Source organism: Vombatus ursinus, unplaced genomic scaffold, assembly GCF_900497805.2.
Source record: "Vombatus ursinus unplaced genomic scaffold, bare-nosed wombat genome assembly UNPS02014778.1, whole genome shotgun sequence".
Classification (NCBI taxonomy): domain Eukaryota; kingdom Metazoa; phylum Chordata; class Mammalia; order Diprotodontia; family Vombatidae; genus Vombatus; species Vombatus ursinus.
Window position 1 is genome coordinate 14,812,585 of NW_020954556.1, and position 21,028 is coordinate 14,833,612.

A 21,028-nucleotide genomic window follows, 5' to 3' on the forward strand; every position below is an offset into this window, starting at 1 on the left:
AGTTAAATTCTGGCCTCAGACACTTACTAGCTGTGTGACCTTGGACAAGTCACTTAACTCTGTTTGCCTCCGGTCCCTCACCTGTAAAATGAGCTGGAAACTTAAATGGCAAACCACTCTAGTATCTTTCCCAAGAAAACCCCATGAGGTCATGAAGGGTTGGACACAACTGAAAATGACTGAACAACAATAAAAAGGCATCATTGGAGAAACTATAGAAAACAAGCACACCAATATATTTTTGGCAGAAGTGTGAATTGGTTTAACTATTCTGGAAGGCAATTTGGAACTATGCTTTAAAACATAACCAAAATATCCATAACTGAGAGATGCCACTGCTAGCTAGGTATATGCCCCAAGGAGGTCAGAGACAGAAATGTCATATATATGTCACATACACTCATAGTGGTATTTTTTGTAGTAGCATGTCAAGTCATCAGAAAGAATTTATGTGCTATGTGACAAGTTGTTGCACTAGGTACTCAGAATACAGTGACAAAAATGAAATGTCCTGACATCAAGGAGCTTACATTCTATAATGAACAATAATAAGTACACATATAAACATATACAAAATAAATGCAAGGTAACAGAGGTGGGTTGGAATCCAAACATGCAATGGCTCATTCTTACCACACCATACACCAAGGGTGTTCCTCTACCCCCCACCCAGATCACTGTCACACCACGTTTAGCTCCAATCTCCCATGGTTGTCTAGATCTCACTCATTTCTCTCTCCCACCTATCCATCCACCCAACTTTATGCTTAGCCCCTTCCTGACTTTCTTGCAAAACATCTTTTGATAGGTCATTCTCACTCTTTCACACCTCATTCTTAGCATGTTCAGTGTTTAGTTGTTCACATTCAGTCATGTCCATGCCCATAACTATTTGCTTGGCCTTTGTGCATGTGTTGGATAACTTTTGTGAAACTCCTGATCTATCCTGGAAGAACTGTGCTGACATTTGCACTCATGGTATAAAAACAATGGTGGGTAAAACTGCTGACATCTTAGAGAGAATCAAAGCAGAGGCATCAAACTGAACTACTAACTATTATTTTCTTTTTTTTTAATTAGTTTATTTATTTTTAGTTTTCAATATTCACTTCCACAAGATTTCAAGTTCCAAATTTTCTCCCCATGTCATCTCTCCCCCCACCCCAAGATGGCATGCATTCTGAATAGCCCTTCCCCTAATCTGCCCTCCCTTCTATCTCTCTGCCCCTTTTCTTATCCCCTTCCCCTTCAAGTTTCCTGTAGGGCAGGATAGATTTCAATACCCCATTTCCTGTATATTTTATTTCCCAGTTGCATGGGAAAACAATTTTTTTTAACTTTTCTTTTTAAAATTTTGAGTTCCAAATTTTTTCCCTTCCTCCCTCCCCATGCACCCTCATTGAGAAGGCAAGCAACTCGATACAGGTTACACATGTGTAGTCATGCAAAACACTTCCATAGTAGTCATGTTGTGAAAAACTAAGTATATTTCCCTTCATCGTATCCCGCCCCCTATTTATTCTATTCTCTCTTTTGACCCTGTCCCTCCTTAGAAGTATTTGCTTCTCATTACCCCCTCCCTCAATCTATCCTCCCCTCTATCATTCTCCTGCTCTCTTGTCCTCTTCCCCCTCCCCCGGCATTTTTGTGTAGGGTAAGATAGATTTCCATACCAATTGAGTGTGTATGTTATTCTCCTCTTAAGCTAAATCTGATGAAAATAAGATTCACTCATTCCCTCTTATGTTCCCCCATTTCCCCTCCATTGTAAAAGCCTTTTCTTGTCTGTTTTATGTGAGATAATTTACCCCATTCTACCTCTGCCTTTCTCCTTCTCTCTGTATAATCCTCTCACCTCTTAATTTTATTCACCAGATATCACTCCTTCATCTTCAACTCACCCTGTACCCTCTATCTATCTATCTATCCATTCATCTATCTATCTATCTATCTATCTATCTATCTATCTATCTATCTATCTATATATATATATATATATAATTTTTTCCCTCTAACTACCCTAATAACTGACAAAGGACTCATGAGTTCCAAATATTATCTTTCCATGCAGAATGTAAACAGTTCAACCTTAATAAGTCTCTTATGATTTCTCTTTCCTGTTTACCTCTTCATGTTTCTCTTGAGTCTTGTATTTGAAAGTCAAATTTTCTATTCAGCTCTGTTTTCTTCATCAAGAATGCTTGAAAGTCCTCTATTTCACTGAATGTCCATTCTTTACAAGGATTATGCTCAGTGTTGCTGGGTAGGTGATTCTTGGTTGTAATCCTATCTCCTTTGCCTTCCAGAATATTATATTTCAAGCCCTGTGATTCCTTAATGTAGAAGCTGCTAAATCTTGTGTTATCCTGATTGTGTTTCCACAATACTTGAATGGTTTCTTTCTGGCTGCTTGCAACATTTTCTCCTTCACCTGGGAACTCTGGAATTTGGCTACAATATTCTTAGGAGTTTTCCTTTGGGGATCTCTTTCAGGAGGTGATTGGTGGATTCTTTCAATTTCTATTTTGCCCTCTGGTTCTAAAACATCAGGGTAGTTTTCCTTGATAATTTCTTGAAAGATGATATCTAGGTTTTTTTTTGATCATGGCTTTCAGATAGTCCAATAATTTTTAAATTCTTTCTCCTGGATCTATTTTCCAGGTCAGTTCTTTTTCCAATGAGATATTTCACATTGTTTTCTATTTTTTCATTCTTTTGAATTTGTTTTACAGTGTCTTGATTTCTCATAAAGTCACTAGCTTCCAATTGCTCCATTCTAATTTTTAAGGAAGTATTTTCTTCAGTAAGATTTTGGACTTCCTTTTCTATTTGGTCAATTTTGCTTTTTAGGGCATTCTTCTCCTCATTGGCTTTTTGGACATCTTTTGCCATTTGGGTTAGGCTATGTTTTAAGGTGTTATTTTCTTCAGTGTTTTTTGCAGGGTCTCCTTTAGCAAGTTGTTGACTTGTTTTTCATGATTTTCTTACATCTGTCAGTTTTTTCTCTACTTCTCTTACTTGCTTCTCAAAATTCTTTTTGAGCTCTTCTATGGCCTAGGACCAATTCATATTTTTCTTGGAGGTTTTGAATGTAGGAGCTTTGACTGTGTTTTCTTCTGGTTGTATGTTTTGATATTCTTTGTCACCAAAGTAAGATTCTATGGTCTGACTCTTTTTGAGCTGCTTCCTCATGATCCCAGCCAATTCCTTGAGTTATAAACTCTTTGTTAAGAAAGGAGTCTGCTTCCAATGTGATGAATATACTGTCCCAAGCTTCAGGGGTTTTGTGCAGCTGTTTTCAGAGATACTTCTAGGGACCTGTAAATTTTCAGTCCTTCCAAGGTGCTGTGATCAAGGGCAAGGTGTTTACTCCTTTCCTGGCCTGTGCTCTGGTCTATGATTGACCACAAGCACTCTTTTCTGTTTTGGAACTGTGAGGAGGATTCTCTCTCCACTGCCATTGCAAGCTCCACCATGCCAGCACTCCTCCTTTCCCACAGGACCACCACCCAAAACTGTGACCCAGATCCAAGCACAGGCAAAGCAAGAAAATCTTGCACCAGCTGAGAGATCCCTGCAATCCCCCTCTGATCAACCACTTGATTCCCCCTCAGGCTGTGGGCTGAAACCTCCAGAGGCCGCCACCACCCTGGGGCCATGCTCGGGGACTGGGGCTAAGACCCTGTCCTTCTCTCTTACCACAGACACAGACTTCTCCTACTGACCTTTTAAGTTGTCTTTGGCATTCATGGGTTGAGAAGTCTGGAAACTACCACATCTGCCCTTGATTCAGTCCTCTGAGGCCTGCTCCAGGTTCACTGTGGCCTGTCACACCTACGTCAAGCTGCGTTCCTCTCCCAGCCCCACGTGATATACCCTTCCAATCAACTGTACAGGTTGTCTTGGGCTGGATATTTGTTTCACTCTGTCTTTTTGTGGGTTCTGCTGCTTTAGAATTTGTTTAGAGTCATTTTTTTACAGGTATTTGGAGGGGTTTGGGGAAGAACTCAAGCAAGTCACTGCTTTTACTCCACCAATTTGGCCTGCCCCCCTAATTATTATTTTCTTCACTGCCACACACAGTTTTTTAAAAAATCCAGTTTTGCTTAAGAATGCCTTTAATGAAGCAATACAATTATTAACTTTATTAAATTTTGACCCTTGAAAAAAAATGTCTAAAATGTTCTTAGCCTTTGGCTATGAGAGTCCTTGCTTAGGCAATATACTCTGTGGAGAACCAAAAAAGTTCCCATCTCCATCAAAATTTTCAGAGCAGTAGTATATGTGGCAGCAAAAAACTGGAAAGGAAGTAGAAGTCCATCACTTGAAAAATAGATGAATTATAATTCATCAATGAATTACTGGGACAGAAGAAATTATGAATATTTAGAATTCAAAGAAGTATGAGAAAGTTTGTGTCAATTTAGGCAGAGTTAAGTAAGCAAAATCAGAAAAAGTATAAACAAAGACTATAGCGATGTAAATGGAAAGGATAACAAAATGAAAGTAAGTGCTGTGTAACTATATGACTAAGCATTTCCCAGGATTGGGAAAGGATGGGAAAATGCTCTTCCTTCTCATCTTTGTGATAGTTGCATATGTAGGACATTGAATACAATGTCAGACCCAATTGACATGTTACTAAGTTTTACTGGATTTTTTTTTTAATTTTCTCTCTTTTTTGTTGTTGTTGTTTCAAGTGATGTCTCATTGGAGAGAAGAAAGAATATTCAGAAAGCGATGTAAAAAAAGATAGCAGTAATAGTTATTTTTTTACAAAAATCTCTACCAATAAGGATGATTTCCCTTTCTGTCACAACCCAATCAGCACTTGATTTGCCTTTCTTACATATTTTTTTTCCTAGAGGTTCTTATAAAGGCAAACCTATAGAACATCCCTGCCTCAAGTTTTTCATTCTTTTTTTTTTATAGGTGGGCACAGTCTCAGCATATGGGCAACAATTCCATGATGGGTATTTAAATAAAGGTCTTTGTAGTTTATCTCCTTGTGTTACTCTTCATTCAGGTGACCTGTGATGAGCTCTTTCCTTCATTGTATCTGAGCTAGCTGCAGATGTATTGAAAACAGGAGGATTACTGCACAGCATGGGGTTCAGTGCATTTATGACAATAATAATTTATTGACACCATCATTATTAGCAATGACACAAGGCCTTCTTAATAACATTAATAATAGCAATAACTACTAATGATACTCAGTCATTTGCACTCTAGTGCTCCAGAATGCTTAACACATGTTACAGAGCTATTAAGTCGCAAATCCATGAAGCCATTGCTAAAGTACACCTGACCTTTGGATACTTGACCAAGCTGAATTTGCCAGCACATGAGATATTCTTGTGCAAAATTAGAAAAAAAAATCATAGAATATTAAAATACTGAAGTATTTGTGTTTTCCAACTCCCTTACCCAAACAAATCTGGCACCTTCTAAACTACCCAGGACAAATAGATTGTATTCTCATTAAAAGTCCCCAGAATATGCCTTAAAGTTTTCCTTGAGTATAATCAAATTCCTTCTTGCAACAACTGGATTCCATTTCATATTATTCTTCATCAAAATATTAGAACACTTAAATGCATTGTATCTATCTCTATGACATCTCTTATATCTGTCTCCGTCTCCTAATTCATATGGCCACCAGGCTAGTTAAAGTTCTCTTCACCTCATGCTTGGACTATTAATGGCCTCATAAGTATTCTCCCTCCATCAAGTCTTTATCTTCTCCAAACATGAGATTATTGGATTATGGATGTAAAGGTATAAGAGACCTCAGAGGTCATCGAGTTAGACCCTGGATACTGGAAACTGTAAGGAAATGAGGAAACTGAAGGACTAAGAGAGAGTTTAAGTAACTTAATCAGAGTCAGTACATTACTAAGTGTCTGAGAAAGAATTTAAACCTAGATCTTCCTAACACCAAGTCTAGTGAACTTTCCCACTATGTCACACTACCCTTCATCTAGCCTCTGCTCATCTACTAAAGGGATTTTCCTAAAATATGAGATTTATCATATCATTCCCATACTTAATAAACTCCAGTTGATTTCTTTTGCCTCTAAGATTAAATATAAACTTCTCTGCTTGTCATATAAAGCCCTTCACAACTCGTCCTTAACTTACCTTTCTACCCTTATATTACTATGCACATGTATATGAGAATAGATGGACAGCCAGTTTCAGAGCCTGGAAACCCTAATTTGTTCATTCCCTGCCTCTTATCAGTAAGGGTCATGTGTTCTTTTGAAAATAAATTAGCCTTTACATGTTCTGGGAACTTCTGCAAGAGTTCGCAGAAAAGGTGTTAACTAGCATTCCTACTTTGGTAGAGAGAGTTTCCTCATATGGAAGTTCACTATATCAATGAAATCACAGGTCCAATTCTTTTCCCTTTGTTTCTAGATTAATTGATTCTCTAGCCCAAGCCAACATAGACATTACAAAATAGAAGGTAGCTCATCATTGGCTGGCCAAAGGCCAAGCCACAGTGATGGCAGCTTTTTAAGAAGCAAAATGCTCTCTACGTAGCCAGTTGAGTTGGAAATATTTCAAGGAATATGATATTTAGATTTGGAAAAGAAAGGCAGCAATGGAAGAAAAACTCTACTCTGTAGAGGGAGTCATTCCTCACCTGTTCATAGGAAAGAGGTTTTCTCTCCTCCCTATCCTCATAAGTCTTGGCATTTTAGAGAAGAGCTACAAACACAGTTGGCATGAAGTGGCACAGTGGATAGAGCACAGAGCCTGAAAGACCTGAGTTCAAATCTAGCTACAGACACATACTAGTTGTGTGACCCTAGGCAAGTTATTTAACTCTCTTTGCTTCAGTTTCCTCATCTATAAAATGAGTTAGAGAAGGAAATGACAAACCACTCTAGTATATTTGCCAAGAAAACTCTAAATGAAGTCATGAAGAGTCAGACATATTGAAATGACTGAACAACAACAAAAATTAGTGTTTGCTGATTTTACTGGACTTAATCATATTTTGCCTTGTTTTTTAATCTCATACTTAGAAGAGAGCCTGGAACATAGTAAGTACTAAATAAATGTCTGTTGAATGACTGATTTACTAAATTTTTTTATGCTATCTCAGTAAGTGATTTTGATTAAAGCTTTTTTTTTTTTTTTTGGTCCTCTGGCTGACTACTGGTTGGTTGCTCTTCTTCATTCTTGAAGAAGACCAAAATGACAATACTATGCTGGGATCAATGTACAATGTCTGTGATTGTGGCTGATCAGACTAATATGAGCTCAGAATGCTCTACCATAGTCAGGCACAAATAGTCCACATGAACATTTGGAATGGAGATGTCTCAAAATTTGCACATCTAACATTTCTTTTGAGCTATTGAAATTCTGCTTGGCTCATAGAGTAAAGCATCTTCTTTGATGAGGGCATGCCATGCTCTCCAGTTCTGTGCCAGTGTCTTCCATGTCTCACATTAGATTACAAAGTTCTTCAGAGAGACCTTGAGAATGTCCTTGTATTGCTTGTTCTGATCTCCATTTGAGGGCTTACCTTGTGTAAATTCTTTATAAAATATTCTTTTAAGCAAATGTATGCTTGGCCTTAGAACAAAGAATAACATGACCAGCCCATTGAAATTGTGCTCTCTGCAGGAGAGCTTGAATGCTTGGCAGCTCATCTCAAGAAAGAACCTCAGCATTTGTTACCTTATCTTGCCAAGTGATCTTCAGAATTTTACTAAGACAATTCAAATGGAAATGATTCAGTTTCTGGAGAAGGTACTGGTATATTGTACAGGTTTCACAGATATCAATGAGGTCAACTCTGTAGACCTCAGTTTGGTAAGTTTGGTAGTCAGCCTAATACCTTTTCTGTCCCACACTTTCCTTTGGAGCCTCCCAAACACTGACCTAAACCTGGCAATGTGTGCAACAATCTCATCATCTATGTGTATAGCCCTGGAAAATATACTGTCAAGGTAAGCAAACTTATCCAAAGAATTCAAAATGTTTCCATTTACTATAACTGATGGTTTTATGTATGGATGGTGGACAACCTGTGTTTTCTTGTTGTTAGTTATTAAGGCAAAATTAGCACAAGCAGTAGAGAATCAAGGTATACTTTGTTGCATCTCAGCCTCAAAGTTTTCATAGAGTGCACAATCATCTGGGAACAAAAGATTGTACAATAATTCTCCCTCTGTTTTGGTCTTGATTTGTAACCTTTTCAAGTTAAATAATTTATATCAATGTGGTAGCTGACCTTGATGCTGTTTTTGTCCTTTCTGAAGGCATCTGACAACATCGCAGAAAATATCATGCTAAAAAGCATGGGAGTAAGCACACAGCCCTGCTTCGCTACAATGGTGACTGGGAAAGCTCAAAAGCATTGCCTGGCTCAGACTCTTATAATCTAACCACTGCTCAGACTCTTAAAATCTAGCCAATAGCTCACAGATGTTCAGACTCCTTAAGAGTCTGCCTAACATGGCAGATCTTTAATAAACCTTGTCTTTGGCTAAAAAAAAAAAAGCATTTCCTATTAGTTAGAACCTGGGCAGGCATGACATCATGAAACTGATATACAATACAGCGAACCTCTCTGGGCAACCAAATCTTGCCATAATTTTCCACAAGCCCTCACAACTGATAGTGTCAAAGGCCTTGGTTAGACTGATGAACGTTGTATTCAAGCCTCTTTTCTGCTCCTGGCATTTCTACCTAAAACTGTTGGGCAGCAAACACTATAGCAACCATTTCTCAGCCCTTTCTGAAGTCATATTGACTCTCAGGTATATGATTATCTTCCAGGTGAAGAATCAACCTGTTAAAGAGGACTCTGGCAAGAATCTTGCTGGCAATGATTAAGAGAGAGACACCCCACCACCACCAGGTTTGTCACAAGACAACCTATTTCCTTTTTCTTATTAGATAGAAAATGGAGGCATCCTTGAACTTATGGGGAATAACCTTCTCTTCCTCTTGCCACATAACCTGTAAAATTTCTGTCAGCTTTTATGTGAGCAGTGGACCACTTGCCTTATAAATCTTGGCTGGAATAGAATCAGCACTAGGCGTTTTGCTGCAGGAGAGGAGCCTAATGGCATTCAAACCTCTTCTTCAGTTGGGGGTTTGGCTAGAGAAGTATTGACTTCAGCTTGAGGTCGATGGCTTCAGCAGTGATTGATGATGGTCCGTTGAGAATACTGTGGAAGTATTCAACCCATGCCAGGATCATGTCTTCATCACTAATCAACTTGATTCCATCAGTACTGAGTCACTGAGATGCACCATAGGTCCTTCACCCCTAACAAGTGATCAGGGCATCATAAAAGTGCTTTAGATTATTACTATCAGCATAAAACAGAATTTCCTCTTCTTTTTTTTAAATTTTATTTATTTTTTTTAAACATGTGTTTTTAAAACTTTGGGTTACAAATTTTCTCCCTTCCTCCCTCCCAACTCACCCTCACTGAAAATGCAAGCAACTACATGTGCAGTTATGCAAAACACTTCCATAGTAGACATACTGTGAAAAACTAACTTTATTTCCCTTAATCCTATCCTGCCCTTCCCCATTTATTCTATTTTTTCTTTTGACCCTGTTCCTCCTCAGAAGTATTTGCTTCTGATTACCCCCTTTCCCAATCTACCCTCCTCTATCATTCCCCTCTCTCTTGTCCCCTTCCCCCCCCCATTTTCCTGTAGGGTAAGACAGATTTCCATACCCAATTGAGTGTGTATGTTATTCCCTCCTTAAGTCAAATCCTATGAGAATAAGATTCACTCATTCCCTCTCACCTTCCCCCATTTCCCCTCCACTGTAAGAGCCTTTTCTTTTCTGTTTTTTTGTGAGATAATTTACCCCATTCTACCTCTCCCTTTCTCCTTCTAGTATAATCCTCTCTCACCTCTTAATTTTATTCTCCAGATATGACCCTTTCATCTTCAACTCACCCTGTGCCCTCTATCTATATATCTATCTATATCTATATCTATATCTATATCTATATCTATATCTATATATATAGATATAGATATATATATATGTACATACACATAATTTTTCCCTCCAACTACCCTAATACTGACAAAGGTCTCATGAGTTACAAATACCATCTTTCCATGCAGGAATGTAAACAGTTTAACCTTAATAAGTCTCTTATGACTTCTCTTTCCTGTTTACCTCTTCATGTTCCACTTGAGTCTTGTATTTGAAAGTCAAATTTTCTATTCAACTCTGGTCTTTTTTTATCAAGAATGCTTGAAATCCTCTATTTCACTGACTTACCATTTTTTCCCCTGAAGGATTGTACTCAGTTTTGCTGGGTGTGTGATTCTTGGTTTTAATCCTAACTCCTTTGCCCTCTGGGATATTATATTCCATGCCCTGTGGTCCTTTAATGTAGAAGCTGCTAGATCTTGTGTTATCCTGATTGTGTTTCCACAATATTTGAATTGTTTCTTTCTGGCTGCTTGCAATATTTTCTCCTTGACCTGGGAACTCTGGAATTTGGCTACAATATTCCTAGAAGTTTTCTTTTGGGGATCTCTTTCAGGAGGTGATTGGTGGATTCTTTCAATTTCTATTTTGCCCTCTGGTTCTAAAATATCAAGGCAATTTTCCTTGATAATTTCTTGAAAGATGATGTCTAGGCTCTTTTTTTGATCATGGCTTTCAGATAGTCCAATAATTTTTAAATTCTCTCTCCTGGATCTATTTTCCAGGTCAATTGTTTTTCCAATGAGATATTTCACATTGTTTTCTAATTTTCATTCTTTTGGATTTGTTTTACAGTGTCTTGATTTCTCATAAAGTCACTAGCTTCCAATTGCTCTATTCTAATTTTTAAGGAATTATTTTCTTCAGTAATCTTTTGGACTTCCTTTTCCATTTGGCCAATTTTGCTTTTTAGGGCATTCTTCTCCTCATTGGCTTTTTGGACCTCTTTTGCCATTTGGGTTAGGCTATTTTTTAAGGTGTTATTTTCTTCAGTATTTTTTGGGGTCTCCTTTAGCAAGCTGTTGACTTGTTTTTCATGATTTTCTTGCATCACTCTCATTTCTCTTTCCAGTTTTTCCTCTACTTCTCTTACTTGCTTCTCAAAATCCCTTTTGAGCTCTTCCAAGGCCTGGGACTGATTCATATTTTTCTTGAAGGCTTTGGATGTAGGAGTTTTGACTTTGTTATCTTCTTCTGGTTGTATGTTTTGATCTACTTTGTCACCAAAGTAAGATAATATAGTCTCTTTTTGTGCTGCTTACTCATGTTCCTGGCCAATTACCTAAGTTTTAAACTCTTTGTTAAGGTAAGAGTCTGCTTCCAATGTGGAGAATGTACTGTCCCAAGCTTCAGGGGTTTGTACAGCTGTTTTCAGAGATACTTCTAGGGACCTGAAAATTTTCAGTTCTTCCAAGGTAGTACGATAAGGGGAGAGGTGTTTCTTCTCCACTGCCACAAGCTCCACCATGCCAGCACTCCTCCTTGCCCCAGGAATCCCCCTCAGAACTGTGACCCAGATCCAAATACGGGCAGAGCAAAAGATTCCTGCCTCAGCTCTGGCAAAGTGATCCCTGCAATCCCTCTCTGATCAGCCACTTGATTCCCCCTCAGTCTGTGGGCCGGAAGCTCAGGAGGCAGCCGCTGCCCCAGAGGCCGCGCTCGGGACTTGTGGCTGAAACCTAGCTCCTTCTCTCACTGCAGTCACAGATTTTTCCCACTGACCTTCTAAGTTGTGTTTGGCATTCCTGGGTTGAGAAGTTTGGAAACCGCCACAGCTGCCCTCAATTCAGTCCTCTGAGGCTACTCCAGGGTCACTGCGGCCTGTGTGCCCACGCCAAACTGTGTTCCTCTCCCCACCTGGTGTGATATACCTTTCGATCAACCATCCAGTTTGTCTTGGGCTGGAAATTTGTTTCACTCTGTCTTTTTGTGGGCTCTGCTGCTTTAGAATTTATTTAGAGCCACTTTTTTATAGGTATTTGGAGAGGTTTGGGGGTGAGCTCAAGCAAGTTACTGCTTTCACTTAACTATCTTGGCTCCACCCCACCAGAATTTCCTCTTCTTACTGAGACAAGAAAACTTTCTTTGTTTTGCTTGTGCTTTACTTTTTTTTTTTTTTTTTTAGTGAGGCAATTGGGTTAAGTGACTTGCCCAAGGTCACACAGCTAGTACATGTCAAGTGTTAGATCTGAGGCCGGATTTGAACTCAGGTCCTCCTGACTTCAGGGGTGGTGCTTTATCCACTGCGCCACCTAGCTGCCCCATGTGCTTTACTTTTGATGGAGTTAAATGCTGTCTTCTTAGAGTCAGATAAACTATCCTGCTGGTAGACTCTGTGGAGTTCTTATTTTTCATTTAGTAGCTTCTGAATTTCTCCATCATTTTTGTCAAACCAAACTTGATGTTTATAAGTGTTCTGGCCCAAATGAGTAAATGCAGTGCTATATACCAAATTTCTGAAAGCTGCACACTCCTTTTCTGCTCCACTGTTGCCAATCACGTGTTGGCTCAGCATTCCCTCCAAGTTAGTAATAAAATCTTCATGTTCAGAGAAGCACACTAATCTGTTGACATTAAGTCTTTTGGTAGTCATCATCCCTTGGGGTTGCCACTTTTGTTGGATGCAAATGTTTAGCTTGAAGACTATAATTCTAGGATCAGTTAGGCACTCTGCACCACACATTGCCTTTGTCACTCTCACAACCTGTCTCCCCTTCTCCTTATAATGACATAGTCTATTAAATGTCAATATTTGCTGCAAGGGTGCATCCACAAAGTTTTATTGCATTTTGGTAAAGGAAGATACTGTTAGTGATGAAAAAGTCATGAGACACATAAGTTTTCAGTAATGACTGTTACTATTGCTGTTTCTGATGCCATTCTTCCCAAAGACTCTCTGCCATGTCTGATAGTACGTGCCTACTATGGCATTAAAGTCACCCAGAATTATAAGCTTGTCCTCTTGTCGCATTGATGATGAGGGTCACCAGTCTTCATTATTTTTTTTCTTTAACCCCATCAGGGTCCATCATGGTGGGAGCATACATACTGATGATGATAAGTATAAAGATTTCCTGAAAGTGGCAATGGCATTACCATAAGTCTGTTGTTCACTTCTTTTGATAGGAATACAAGCTTGTTGACTAGGAATCAGTTTGTTGTTGTTGTTGTTGTTGTTGTTGTTGTTGTTGTTGTTGTTGTTTTTGGCTAGGCAGTGGGGTTAAGTAACTTGCCCAGGGTCACACAGCTAGCAAGTGTTGTGTCTGAGGCCAAATTTAAACTCAGGTCCTCCTGACTCCAGGGCCAGTACTCTATCCACTGCGCCACCTAGCTGCCCCTAGAAATCAGTTTTGATTGCAAAACCTACACCAGCTTCATAGCACTCTCTATCACTGTGGTCACTCCAGAAAAATTATGTATTCAGTTCTGACTTCAGTAAGCTGGCCTTCATTCACTAGCTTTGTTTCACTCGGAGCTGCTATTTGGATGTGCTACTCGCTGAGTTCTCTCACAACAAGAGCTATTTGTCTTTCAGGTCTACTAGATTTCATGTTCAAGTAAGCACATGCACATTACATATACTAGTGGTGAGTATAATCATCTGTGCAAAATTTTTATTTTTTATTTATTAAATCCACATAAATTGGATTTAAATGAGGCAGAGCTGCTCAAAGTTGTTGATTTCACTCTCTTCTGGAGTCCCTGACTCCAGTAGCAAGACACAAGTCAAGATGATTGGTGATGGCTGAGGGTGCAGTGCATTATCTTGGTGTCTTCAATGTCTAACTAAGCTCTAAGCTCTCCACAGCACCTACTTCAGTTGCCTTCATGGTCAATGGAACAAATTGTTCTTATCTTCCCATTCTACCAGGGCAAGTATTTACATGCTTGGGATAGACATTCTTTAAACTAACTGAGGGGAACCCTCAACTTGGTTTAGCCTGTCTGCCAGGCTTTACTGGGATGTGGCCATTGTGCATACTATAGCCTGTTGGAGACATAAGTGAGAATTGGGTGAACCAAGTGGACACGAAAGTTGGAAAGCAGGCCTATAAAGGTGTTAGCAGCCTTCACACCAGAGGTACTGATCTTCCCTGAACAACCTACACCTCAAACAAATGCACTGGTGACAGTTCATAAACTATAACTTTAGGAGTAATGACATGCAGAATACACTGAACCTGGAGTAGTGGTGGTGGTGGTGGTAGTAGTAAACAGCTAATATTTTATGTAACTAACTACATTGCATACGCTTATATAATAGTAATAGTAACATATAACTACCATGTAATATTATGTAATAATAATAGGTACCCACTCTGTAGTAATTACATGTAATAATAATTACATATATTACTGCATTTGTTGCTGTTGGTGGTGGTGGTGTTTTCCTGCAGTAGAGTACAATAGAACAGAAAACTCCTTAAGGACAAAGTTTTTTTTGTTTACTTTGTTTTGTTTTTCTTTTTATTCCTAGCCCCTCACATAGTGTCTGGCAAATAAAAAGCTTAATAAATACTTGCTGATTTATAAAATATTGCCATGATTTGTCCCAAACATGGTTTTCTTATAAACACCTTTGGGTCTGACCAGTCATGATAATTAGAGACTTGGCTTTATGTTTTATCCATATCAGACAGATGTCTGTAAGGATCTTTCTTGCCTTTCTCTGTAAATAAAGTGTGTTGGACACAAAAATTATTGCTTAAAGGAATATTAGCAATTTTCTAATTCATTTCTTTTAAAGCATAGTTCTAATGGGGTCAGGGGCTCTAATTTGGGTCTTCATGGTTTTATAAGATTTAGAGCTGGAAGGGAGCACCTTTAAGATTATCTAGTACAGCCTCAGAGTTTTACAGATGAGGCAAATGAGGCCCAGAAAGGTGAAATGATTTTTCTGCGTTCAGGTAGCTAGTAAGGAGCAGATTCAGGATTTGTACCCTTTGATTAAAAATTCAGTGCTCTTTCCATTAGGCAATGGGGCCTGCTCATCTTCTTTGCTGTAGATGGAGAATTAGTTGATAATATTCTTACCATCTCCAAGGTCACATTTTAGCCTTTACTTTTTTCAAGCTAAGCTTTCCCCAATTCCTTTGGTCTTTCATTATAGATAATATCACCCATGCCTTTAATCATCTTGGTGGCTCTTTGCCTTTTAAGAGAGAGGTATAAAAATGGTAGTAGATCCAGAGGCCACATTTAGATGACATGAAACAGCTAGGAAAGAATTTTATTTGGTCCTGATTGCAATCCTATTTGTACATAAAATCCATCCAATTTGGAAGCAAAATCTCAATTAACTGGAAATAAGGGAATGGAGAATTCAATAGAATTCCCTTTTTGACTGGGGGCCCTTAACTTTTCCAACACTATATATATATGTTTTTTTCCTTCAACTTTAACAAAAAAACCTTACATATATGTTTGTGTGTTAACTTGTCTACCTCTGAAAATATAGTAGATTGAATATCAAACATTGATCCATACTTCCTGTTTTTATTATTAAAAAAACAGACCTCAGAAAAGAGAAGTGATGTTTGCCTAAGGTTAATATGGGTAGTGTCAGTCAGAGTGAACTTAGTCCTAAGAGTCCCAAGGCAGTATTTCTGTTATACTATACTAACTTAATCAATGGCTTAAGATAGTATGTTAAATGGAGGTGGTATCAAAAATTGGGCCAGAGCAATACGTGTTCCAGGATAGATCATGGAATGTGTTGTTTTGAATAAAGTCCTAATATCAGCTTGATTTCTTGTCATTTGCCACTTTGATAAAAGTAAAATGAGGGCCCTGTTACTGCATGGCTTTTTATAGCCCTATTACATTTCGGCAAAATTAATTATTGAAGCAAAGGACAAACAACCTTTATCCAAATTGCTTTGCCCTATTCAATACCATCTTCTTCTTTTTAGAAAAAATTCAACAGTCTTTGTCTTTTTAGCATTTAGAATATTCCATTATTTCTTCTTCTGTACTATTATTTTAATTCAGCAACCATTTACTAGTCACCTCCTGTGTGCAACGTACAGTGCAAGGAGGTAGACAAAATAAAGCCCTTGCTCTGACAGCACTTTAGTCTAATATAGAGATAAAAAGCAAGTACAAATAGCTAAAATATACTATTTTACATGACAAATGTATTAGAACAGGAGTCAGCAAACTTATGCCAGAGGGCCAAATTCAGACTAAATCATTTTTTTGTACTGCCCAGGACCTACAAATGTGAGTAATTTTGTTTTTGTTTTTTACAGTTTTAAATACAGTGAAACTTTATTTAAAAATGTGAAAACCATTCTTTCCCAAGGGAGCCATAGTTTACTAACTCCTGCATTAGAGAATATTGCAGAATTTAGAGGCAGAATGAACCCTTGAGATCATCTTCTAGTCCAACTCATTCATCCACTCATTATGCAAATTAGGAAGATAAATCTGAGAAAGATAATTTACCCAAAATCACATAGGCTCTGTGTGTGTGTGTGTGTGTGTGTGTGTGTGTGTGTTTCAGGAAGTATAGAGGGGAAAAGAGTGAGAAGGGTAGTATAAGCAAAACCTCTGAAGATTTCTTCAATCAATTTCATGAGATTTCAGAGTTGGGCCTGTTGTTTGAAGGTACCCTCCCATGGAGATGGCTATGCATGCTGGCACTTAACTGAGAAGACTAAAAAAAGAAAGATAATCTGCTTCCTAATGGCTGGGTCTGCCTTCAAGATAATTGCCAACAGATTTGGCATTGGGGAAGACTCTTGTCAGAAGATCAACCCTTTTTTGAAGTATATAATGCGCTGAGACACCAGCTCAGTCCAAACCAATCACCAACCCCACGCCCTCATCACTAACATCAAATTATTTGATTTATATTTAAAGACTTGAAGAAAGAAAAGGCACAGAGGTAGGAAATCAAAGGGCATTTTCAGAGGACTGAAGCTAATCCATTTTGGAAAATAAAGAGCATGGAGAAGTGTAGTGTAAGAAATTTAGTGTTAGAAGGAATTGTGGTTGTGGTTGTGGTTATGTTTTGACCGTGACATCAGGGAGATGATGACATGACTTGCAATTGAATTGGATTTGAGTGAGGGAGGGTTGGGCAAAGTCACCAGCTTCATTTTCTACTCCAGAGCCATCTGGGTCCAGTGGCAAGATATAAATCAGGACAACTTGAGATGGCCAAGGATGCAGTGGAAGACCTTGGCCTTTTTAAGCTAAAGTGAATGAGGCAACATCCATTCAGTGAATAGGCCTCTTTAAGAAGTGAGGAGGATGGCCCCTTTAATAAAAAAAGAAAATCAAACTGGGAGGGGAAAAAATCCTCAGGGTTGCTGGCCAAAAGAGAAAAAGTTACAATTTATATTCAGTCTAAGCCAAGAGGGCCCAAAAAATAACAATTAAGCAGTGCTTGGACGCAGACCTATCATTGTCCAATCAATGAGATCCAGAGTGAATTGGGTTAAGGCATTGTCTTTGAGAAAGAAATATCCCCAGTAAACCCCAAGTTATCTAGGTAGGTTTCAGCCATTAAAATTAACCTTCCTTTGGTCTGAAGACCCTCAGGTAAGAGGAGGAGAGGAGAGGAGGGGACAGAAGAGGAGAGGGTATGAGAGAACAAACTACTGGAGCTCATTGGGTAGAGGGGAGGGGCATTATATAGGAAGAGAGGAAGAGCTGAGTTGCCCAACTTGAACCAGCCCTTTGGGTCTCCATTCAGGCAGTTCAGACTACTCACAGGTAAGAAGTTGGAAAGTAAGGATGGCAACATATTGTCAATAACAATGAATATCAGGCAAAACATTTTGAACTTTATTTGGAAGACAAAAGGGAGTCTACTTCAGTGAAAAGGGTAATAGGCTTTCCCCTTCAGTCCTGCTTCTATTTATCTTTATAGATGAAGCAAGAATTAGTACCCTTTGCCGTTTTAAGAATGTCTATTTATTTGTGTCATATAGACTTCTAGGGCTTATGATCCTCTTCATCACAAAACACATATGCATAACGATTTATCACATGTCTTTTTAAAAGTTTCCCTTTGACACAATTTCAGGCACAGGGATTATTATTACAAAATGACATATTTATACTCTAATGTGATGCAAAGTAATTCCATGATGCCTTTATAAGGTATCCATTTTCCCGTGAAAGCTTATCTAACATCACATTTCAAATTCTCAGTAAAAGTTTGGTCCATAGCTTGAATCAATGAGGCAACATTGGCACGCAGGAATTCAGTAAAAAGTATTGTCAGGTACTAACTTTGCTTCATGAGAGTAAGCTCTACATTTTTCTAGAAATCCAATGGCTCATCTGTCTTCAGCTAAGTAATCCTATGTTCTAAAATGCTTCTTTACAGTGGATACAAAACTATGAGGAAAAACAATCAAAAAGAAAGCCTCTTCATCCATTCATGATTCATACTATATTTTGTAAGTCATGGATGAATGAGTGATACCCTGGAAAGGTCAAGGATGATTGTATGTTCTAATCAATAAAGATTTTATTTTATGGGTGACTATAGTCACAATAGAGGTAAAAATAGTCAGTTCTCCCATACTTATCCTGTTTAAGCCCTGGAACTTGTGATTCACCATTTACTGAAAAGGATGGAATTTGGCAAGCATTTCCAAAATATATCAGTTCTCTAAGCATTGTCAAACTGTTCAGGAGTCAAGATCATGCTTGATGATTATTTTTCTTTAAAAAAAAAGAAAGCATACAAAAGAATTCTGTAGCTTTGGGTAAGAACTAATAGCTCAAGTTTCCTAATGTCATGGGCTAATTTTAAAATGCCAGCACCATCCTTGAGGTAGCACGCAGCTTTCAGTCAATTGCCTTTGCTCATAAAAATCTTTTACCTTTTCAGTGAGCACTGGGCCAGAGAAGGGGGCATCCATGGATTGTTTCTCTGAGATCTACTCAGAAATCCAAGTGCAGCTGCTTAAAGAGAGCACTTGCTGAATATAGTACCCTGCCAATAGCTTTATTTGAATAAAAAATAGCTATAACTCAAAGCAAATGTTCTTTCTGAACGTTAATGCTATGTAATATTGAAAGGCCAACATGTTACCCTTGTGAACAAAATGTAACCTTTTTTAAAGATTTGCACAAATACCTATTTTCTCTTTTACAATAACTACCAGCTCTTTTTAACTCTTCTCCTTCACTTTTTACTATCAGATTATTATGTTTTATGATAATGAGAATAATTCATTGTTCCATAGAATCTTATGGTTTACAAAGTACTTTCATCATAGCATTTGCAAACCTAAGTATAAGCATAATTATACCAATTTTACAGAGAAGAGATTTCCCCATAATTGCATAGCTACGTAGGAAGTGTCAGAGCCAAGCCTTAAACCCAGGTCTTCCTATTCTAGAAATCCAATGCCCTTTCTACAACACATTTGAACTCTAGTCAATAAAACATGACCTGTAATGTCTCTGTTAGTCGTATATCATTCTTATGTGTATTGTGTTATTGCTTTCTTCTTGTCTCATTTGCTTCCCACTCTTTGTTTAGCCTGTTTGATGCAATTTATGTCACTTCCCCTATGCTTTTTGTTAGTTTTCTTCCATTTATAAACAGTCTTTCACCACAAACAGCGCCTTGGCTTAACTCAACACAATTCTTATAGCCCCCAATTGTGACTTTTCAGTGCTAACAACCATGGCATACCTACTTCTCTCTTCAGCACACTGTTGTCTGCTTCTCTTCTCCCTTCCCCACTCATTCTATGTTTTTATGTCTTCCATCTGTATCATCTGTGTGGCATACCTAGCATGACCCATTTCTTCTCCACCCCCATGTTCAGTGTAGCCTCTCACAGGAGGAATATTCATCTTTGCTCTTAGATTGGGCTAGCTCATTTACTCCAAATTGATCTCACACTGGAAGTGATAGCTAATACTTTGGGAGACAAAAATTGAATTTTAAAATATCTAAAGAAAATAGAATTATAGGAAACATAGATGGAGGGCAGAGCCAAGACTGCAGAGTAAAAGCAGTGACTTGCTTGAGCTCTCCCCCAAACCCCTCCAAATATCTATAAAAAATGGCTCTAAAAAAATTCTAAAGCAGCAGAACTTACAAAAAGACAGAATGAAACAAATTTCTAGCCCAAGATAACCTGGATGTTTGATCAGTAAGGTATATCACGCCGGGCTGGGAGAGGAACACAGTTTGACGTGGGCACACAGGCTGCAGCAAACCTGGATCAGGCCTCAGAGGACTGAAACGCAGGCAGCAGCGGTGGTTTCCAGATTTCTCAACCCATGAACGCTAAAGACAACTTAGAAGGTCAGTGGGAAAAGTCTGTTTCGGCAGTGGTGAGAGAGAAGCAAGATGGGGTTCCATCCCCAGTCCCTGAGTTTGGCCCTGGGGCAGCAGCTGCCTCCTGAGCTTCCAGCCCACAGACTGAGGGGGAATCAAGTGGCTGATCAGAGGGACATTGCAGGGATCTCTCTGCTGGTATTGAGGCAGGATTATCTTGCTTTGCCCATGCTTGGATCTGGGTCACAGTTCTAGGTGGCAGTCCCGAGGTGAGGAGGAGCGTTGGCATGGTGGATCTTGTAGTGGCAGTGCAGAGAGAATCCTCCTCATAGTTCCAAGACAGAAAAGAGTGCTTGTGGTCAGTCATAGATCAGAGCACAGGCCAGGAAAGGAGTAAACACCTCGCCCTTGATCATAATACCTTAGAGGGACTGAAAATTTACAGGTTCCCTGGAAGTATCTCTGAAAACTGCTGCACAAAACCAGTGAAGCTTGGGATAGTACATTTTCCACACTGGAAACAGACCCCTACCTTAACAAAGAGTTTGTAACTCAAGTAATTGGCTGGGTTCATGAGCAACCAGTGCAAAAAGAGTAAGACTATATTATCTTACTTTGGTGACAAAGAAGATCAAAACACACAACCAGAAGACAACAAAGCCAAAGCTCCTACATCCAAAGCCTCCAAGAAAAATGTGAATTGGTCCCAGGCCATAGAAGAACTCAAAAAAGATTTTGAGAAGCAAGTAAGAGAAGTAGAGGAAAAACTGAGAGTG